General features: G+C 37.1%; 1 long non-coding RNA gene across 1 annotated transcript; it reads left to right on the top strand.

Annotated features, from left to right (window-relative positions):
• The first annotated feature begins 1,573 nt into the window (after positions 1–1,573).
• LOC122161236 lies at positions 1,574–6,714 on the top strand. Its single transcript, XR_006169128.1, has 3 exons — positions 1,574–1,634; positions 2,208–2,331; positions 6,654–6,714. It is a non-coding gene; the product is annotated as an uncharacterized LOC122161236 (long non-coding RNA).
• The last annotated feature ends 627 nt before the right edge of the window (positions 6,715–7,341 follow it).

Genomic DNA, 7,341 nt, shown 5'->3' with positions numbered 1-7,341 from the left:
ATAAAGAGACTTCAGCACAGTAAGGGGATTTTTGATCGCTGGAATTTGATTAGCTGGTAGAGGTGGTGTTATATTTAGGCACTTAGCTGTAGCATGCAGTTGAATAGTGAAGGCCGTTATCAACCTCTTGCACACAGTTATTTTGAATTCATGTTGTATCTCAAACTGCCATAACCACAGCTTCTTACATTTCTTTGAGGTTTTTTTTTCTTTTACATCTCAAATGTTTAAAATTATGCACTGGGAAGTGTTCGCAATATGTAAAAAGAAACAACTGATTTCCTGCATGTCTATATATAGAATATTTATATTGACTAGTGATGGTCTCCCTCCTTCTGTGTATGAAATAACATTTCTCAGTCCTAAGGGTGTAAATCAAGATAGAATCAGCCTAAAAAAAGGGCTTTTCTTCCTCAAATGCATAAAATATGCTTTGCAATTTAAAAAGTTTTGTAATTTATAAATTATTGCTGCCTGGGGTTAGTAAAAATTTATATCTTTTGAAATAATTCTGCTAGTTATTCATAGCAGTACTCAACACGAAAGCATACATAGTATGGTACTATTGTAATTCATAGAACACACCAGAGATTACCTAAAAGGGCAAAGTAACAGGTTTTTTACCTGATGCAAATCAATTTATCTCTTTTGATTAACCCCTGCTGAAGCTCAAGCCCAGGGTTTTAGGTAAGATTCTGGAATACATTTGGAGTACAGTGTGTAAACTGATGTATAATGGAAGCTTTGGGTGTATTATGGGTCTCTGTATCTATAAGGAACCAGTTACTGATCTGCCCTGCCTTACTGCTGTATTATTTCTTGCTACTAGGTTCTGCAGACACACTCCTATTTTATCAGAAAGGAACATTCAGGAAGTAAAGTGAGGGCACTATGGAAGATTTGAAATTTCTTACTTTCTAGTAACTTAGCTACATTAGGAAATGTGCATTGTCAGCAGCCATTGGATCAGGCTCATACAGTGCAGGTGGGTTGGTGTGCAGGGTGAGGGGGGCAGGGTTAATATCATTCTGTAGCCACAGTGTGGGATGCACTGAAGTCAAACTAATATTCCACATTTTCTATGAAAACATTTTTACTGAAAACTTTGTAAAAAAAAAAATATTAGTTAAGTTTTAATAAAACCCAAGGATGCTTTATTTTCATAGAGTCATAGAATGGCCTGGGTTGGAAGGGAACTCAAGGATCTTCAAGCTCCAACCCCCTTTTTGATGATCAGGGCCACCAACCTGCATATCTAATACCAGACCAGGCTGCCCAGGGCCCCATCCAACCTGGCTTTGAACACCTCCAGGGACGGGGCATCCACAGCCTCTCTGGGCAGCCTGTTCCAGCACCTCACCACTCTCTCTGTAAAGAACTTCTCCCTGACATCCAAGCTAAATCTTCCTTCCTCCAATTTAAAATCATTTCTCCGTGTCCTGCTATTATCTACCCTTATAAAAAGTTGACACCTTTCCTGTTTGTAGGCTCCCTTTAGGTACTGGATACTTTATTTCAGTATTGCTCATATTAGTCTTTAGAGGTGCTATTCACCTATCTGAACCTATTACTCTAATTTTCTAGATATGCATTCAAGCCTTACCTGGGAGAACTGCTTGATGTGTGCCTCAAAGGTATTCAAACACAGCAAAAATATAATAGATGCAGAATATTTTCAAATCTTTCCAGACTTTTGAAATTTTTGTGACTGAACTTTTAATAAGATCTCCACGGTTGTTGATCAGATTTTTTTCCTGTCAGGACTTCCTACAAGTCATGCTTCTTAAATCTCAAATTAAACAAATAGGGAGAGAAGAATCACAGCTGTCACAAATGTATGGAAGAATGTTCAGCAGATGACAAGAATCAACTACTCCCATTAGCAAATGAGGGTTCAAGAAGAAACGTTTCAAAACTATACAGGAAATGCATAGTCTAAATAGTATGTAAAACATTGATAAAAATTAACTGTAACAAGCAATTTAATGAGGAGGGAGGAGATGGGCAAGGTTAGGAATCTTTTTGTAATAGTAAGTTTAATTGCCATTGACAATGTGGAGAAAATGAATGTGTTCATGATCTTCTAAAGGTTTCCTCTAATCCAAATTATTCTAGATAGTCTCTTGTGGATATAGAAAATTTGTATAAACTTTTCCCTTCTGAGAGCAAAATAAAGCGAGTGATAAGTAATTCTTTCATTTCTCAAGAACCTTTCAAGGGCAGCAGAGGCACGAGCCAGAGGTTGTGTGCATTTTTCACCAGGATTTAACCTGGACAAGCTGAACAAGTCTCTAAAGAACAGCAGCCTGCCTGCTACTCCTCAAAACTAAGGTAAATAACGTATAGTCAACATTCCGTGTGAACTTTTCTGTGCTCTGTGTCTATGTGTTATAACTAAAACATTCCATGTACTGTAATACATCCAGAGCTGCATTTTGTGTGACTTCTGACAGTGTCCCATATTTTCTCCCACAGAATGTGCTGCCTTTCACCACAGACTTCTGTTTCACATGCAACTCCTGTTTATCTGGGGAACTGACTAATGATGCTTAAAAATAACTGCATTGCTGTTCCCATAAATCCTCAATATTACATACCTTATAAAGTATCCTGCCTGTTAAAAAGCAGAAGGTGATTAAAAACACCAGGACAGAACATATCTTTATGCAAACCCATTTAATGAGAAAGCACTAGTCCTTGTTGGAGCAGAACCTTAGATTATACACTGCAAGAACAGATCAGGCCAGTCTGCAGCATTTTCGTGCATAGACATACAGTTGGAAGAATATCAAGGAAAATATTCTGGGACAGCATCTGTCTGAATGAGAACTTCAAACTGCATTTTTCTTGCAGATTATGTACAGAATTCTACTGTGTGCCACTACATAGATATAGTCATGACTCACTGCCATTTATTACACCGCAGTTTGTGCATGCATAGCCTCCTACCTCTCTTTCTGCTGAGCAAGAAAATGAGTAAACAACTGGTTGAAGGAACGTCAGCAGAAGTTTTCTGATGATTCTCTTCCACACTTCTGGAAAAGCCCAGTTTCACAGTTTTGAAGCTAGTCTTTAATGAGAGCTGAACACGAAGGGTGAAGTCACCTGGTTCTGTTTTTGTAGGGAGCCTGGTAGCACAACTCTAAATTGCAAATGATTGCATGTGTACCTGTATCTTCATCAGTGGTAGGAATGTATATGTTATGCCACCTAATTGGAAATCCTTAAAGTGGTTTTTGTGCATAGTTGCAATGGAAGAGTCATGCCTATCTCTGAAAAAACATCAGGTGGTCAGTGGATGGCATCTATAGATCTTTTACAACATAGAGCTAAGTAATATACTATCCATATCTCGAATTACATTGAGAAAACAGTGGAAGATTCCATTATTTTTACTTTTTAAACATTTATATATTTTAATATATTTTAATGCTTTTAAGGCTGTCAGGAAACTTTATACAAAACTTTTTTTCATCGAAGAACACTAATATTTTAGATAATGAAGGTAGTAAATAAATTAGTCCAGATTATTTGGGAAAATCTTATATTAGTCATTGAACTTTTAAGGAGAGAGAAATCACCCTGAAACTTGGAAAATCTCTGCTTTTCCTCAGTTGTGGGGAAAAAATACCTGTTTTTTAAGTAAATCCTGTGAGAGTGGGTAACTTGATGTACTAGGTATTGTAGATAATGTATTGGGAATCAGCTCCTGATTTAATTGTTAAGGACAAGGGACTAATCAGAATGATCTGTGGCTTATTTTCCACAGATACGGATGAATCATCTTCCCTCATATATGCATGTATGAGTGCAATTTTTCATAGCAGTGCTGTGTGAACTACTTTTTAAAATTTCTTTTTCTTCTCTGGTTACACATCTGAACTCATCTATATTAGCAGTAGTGATCCCTTATGGCACCTTACAGAAATAAATTTAGATACATAGAGGTTGTCCAAATTCTTATTTGGGCAACCTTTCAGAAATAGAACATTTAATGTAATTTTTCAGTGGGAGGTCTTGTAAACTGTCTCTTAGCCACTTGCTAATTTTCTTACAATGTTATAATAATAAAAATAATAATTATTTAGTTTACAGCACATTTCATTTTCAAAGTGCTTTTGTGGTACTAATTATTCCTCGCTGTGAGGTTTAATGGTGCGTACCAGAGAATTATATCCTGGCTTAATGCCAATTGCCAATCAACTGACAAAATTCCAATTTTAGAAGTTTTCCTGAGAGGAAAAAAAAGCGTAATTTAAATTAGCTTGGACAGAACAGCAGTTTATGTGGTGAGAATTTGTCAGTCTTCAGAGGTGCCCTGAATGTGTAGATACTTGGTGGTAGGGTGAAATTATGACATTTCAAAGAGTTAGCAACTTCAATTTTAAAAACAACTGTATTAAGAATAAAGGTACTTTAAAATAAATCTTCTGGAAAAAATCTCCTTAGCAGAGTTCGCTGATTTAGATATACTCAGATTCACCGTGATCTGAAAACAGATTACTAGCTGTATTTCATATGTAAGAAGATATAGGTACAATGATGAAGCTCCATGGTCCAAAGCTTTGTTGGAGTAGAGGACTTTGTTCCATATCGTATTTTGTCCTTTGGCAAAGGTGGCACAGGAATTTTCTACCCACGTAACAGAATGTCTGGTTGTGGGTTGGGTCTGATTTCAGAGTCTGTATTGAATGCTCTGCTGTTATTAAGACATATGCTGTGCTAGCTGAGATATTCCCTGTTGATGAAATTTGATTTTTTTTTTTTTTGGCAAGTTTTCACTTTGTTTCCCATTCTGCCCATGGAGGATTTCGGTGGTTAGCTCTACAGGGACTGTTGTAGGGAGAGCTGGGCACATACTTGCTGCTAGATTGGCTCTACATAATTCCATCCAGCTCATTCCAGTGCAAGAAGTTACCAGATTTTGAAAGTTGGGGGAATTATGATTTTTCAGCCAGATCTAATATTTTAAATGGAGAAATACCTGCAGGATTCATCCTCAAGAAATTGATAACACTTGTTTTATTTTCAGTTAGATTTTACAAGTGTTTACTTAATGTACACTTTGTTTCATGCAGCTGGGAATCTGGAAATGCAATTTTTCTAGTGTGATGCAATCCAGAGTGTGCCACTGCCTTTCCTTGGTCAGAAAGAAATCCTACCAAATGTAGGTATCCTACTAAAGATTTCAAAAACATGAATTACTTGACAGATTGTTACTCTCTAACCTGTAAATACTTTTAGAGTGTTTTTAAAGACATGTTAGCTACCTGATGGAATGTAATAGCTACAAAGGGTACTTATTCAGCTACTTCAGTGGATCATAGATACAGCTAGAGACCTTAAAATACAACAAAATAATATACCCTTTAGCCAAGAGGAAAGCAGCGGCTTTTCAGAGGTGTTGCAGCATGTTTGGTTCATCCTTGTAAACCAACATTTTGTTTCTTTAAAGCTGCAACCAGGAATGTGTCAACAGCAACATTTTCACTATAACAGATTAAAATGTCTTTGATAGTAGGAGTAGGATTTGTCTGAGTCAATGGTATCATCCATAACTCTTGCCTACATGGGATCTAGCTGTCTGTTTCCTTCTTAGTCTATTGCAAGAAAGGTAGCTTAGGATGTGATTCTTCTAATTCTGTCTATGACAAATTGGCTGTATTATGTTAAAAAAAAAAAAAAAAAAAAAAAAAGTCAGTTTCTCTCCACTGATGATAATTGGGATTACCATCATAAGTAGTTCCAACACTGTAGATAAAAAAACTTTAGTTGTGGTGAAGGCCATTCCAAGTAATGTCATGTGCCTCCAGAATGTAACTGGAACAGTAAGTATGTTAAGCCTGGATCAGTGGGAGATGAATGGCAATTGCTTCAAGTCAGAAGCTTGCTTCTAGGGAGTGATGTTTTCAGTATCTAAACCAGATGTCAGAATCACCCTGATTGGCTTTTATGTGAATAGGGGGCAATGTGCTATTCCCTGAACTGTGTAATGTTACCAGAGGCTGTGCTGGTTGCAATGGACATATGTTATTATAGAGCACTTCTTAAGATTAGACAGGATGGACAATGACAGGTCCGGTGCCCTTTCACTATTTAGTTTGTCAGCACAGATATCATAGAATCATAAAATCAGAGAATGACCTAGGTTAGAAGGGATGTTAAATGTCACTTAATTTTAACCCACTGCTGTAGGCAGGGATGCTTCCCACTAAATCAGGCTGCTCAGGCCCCATCCAGCTTGGAGTTGAACACTTTCAGGGATGGGCCATCCTCAACTACCATGAGCAATGTGTTCCAGTGCCTCACCACCCTCTTAGTAAAGAAATTCGTTATAAACCACTGGGGGCTAGTTGAAGAGGAGTTCAAACTACGAAGTTTGCCTCAGCTTGACTTGCCCATTCACATATTATGGCAAGGATGGATTTGGTCATGCCAAGTGCTCCATGCACTATACTTATTGTTCTAATAGCTCCTTCTTGCCTGGTGTATTCATAGTGCACAGAACCCGTATTTGGGGTGGAACCACAAAGGTGAATTGTGTAAACTGTGGCTGAAGGGATACGCATTTGGATGAGACTACCAGGTTAGATGATTTTGAGGATTTAAGACAGTATTCAGACCATTGTCTGATTCCTGTTCTGCATGATCAGATTTCCCTGCCTGGTACTGACTCAAGCTGACTCTTTCGGTACTGACTCAAGCTGGCCTGTGGGCATCATGTGCATGCAGCAGAGGTGAGTGTTTGGGATGCTGTGTGAACACCAGATAACAGGACATTGTAGGCACAAACTTGCTTTGCTGTTGGTGGTAATAATTGTATTCTTCAGGAGGCAGTTAGTTCTCTATTGAATGTGGATCAGATAATGCATGAAGATAACATTACTGCTTGTTAAATTTATGCTTTAATCTTAAAGGGATTAGATTTATCTTGGTTTAATTCTTTAGTTTATTATTTTTTTTCCTTTCACACCTAGTCCTGTGTTGTGTTTTACTTTTCATGTCTTTCTTTGTTGGATTACTTTTCTGTAAAATGACTTTGGCTGTAGCTGGTTCAAATAGCAAGCGTACAAGAAGACTATACTGTTCAAATGGTGGTAAACCTGCAGAATCTTTGTAATCTTGCCAATATTTGACAAAGTAAAAATAATTTACTGACATAATTTGAACTGCCAAAATTTCTGATTTTTGTCAAAACCCAAAAAGTAGTGACATTTAAACACTTTTTCTCTATCTAATTAAAAGATTTTGGTGTAGACAAAATATACTCTACTTTCTTCGTATATTTTCCCACCATTTTTTCTGCAAGTATGTAATTAGATATGCTCATTTATCAAACTT

This window comes from Centrocercus urophasianus, unplaced genomic scaffold, assembly GCF_019232065.1.
Source record: "Centrocercus urophasianus isolate 14NV4802_14NV808 unplaced genomic scaffold, USGS_Curo_1.0 seq_10, whole genome shotgun sequence".
Classification (NCBI taxonomy): domain Eukaryota; kingdom Metazoa; phylum Chordata; class Aves; order Galliformes; family Phasianidae; genus Centrocercus; species Centrocercus urophasianus.
This window is presented reverse-complemented; position numbering and strand designations above follow the sequence as displayed.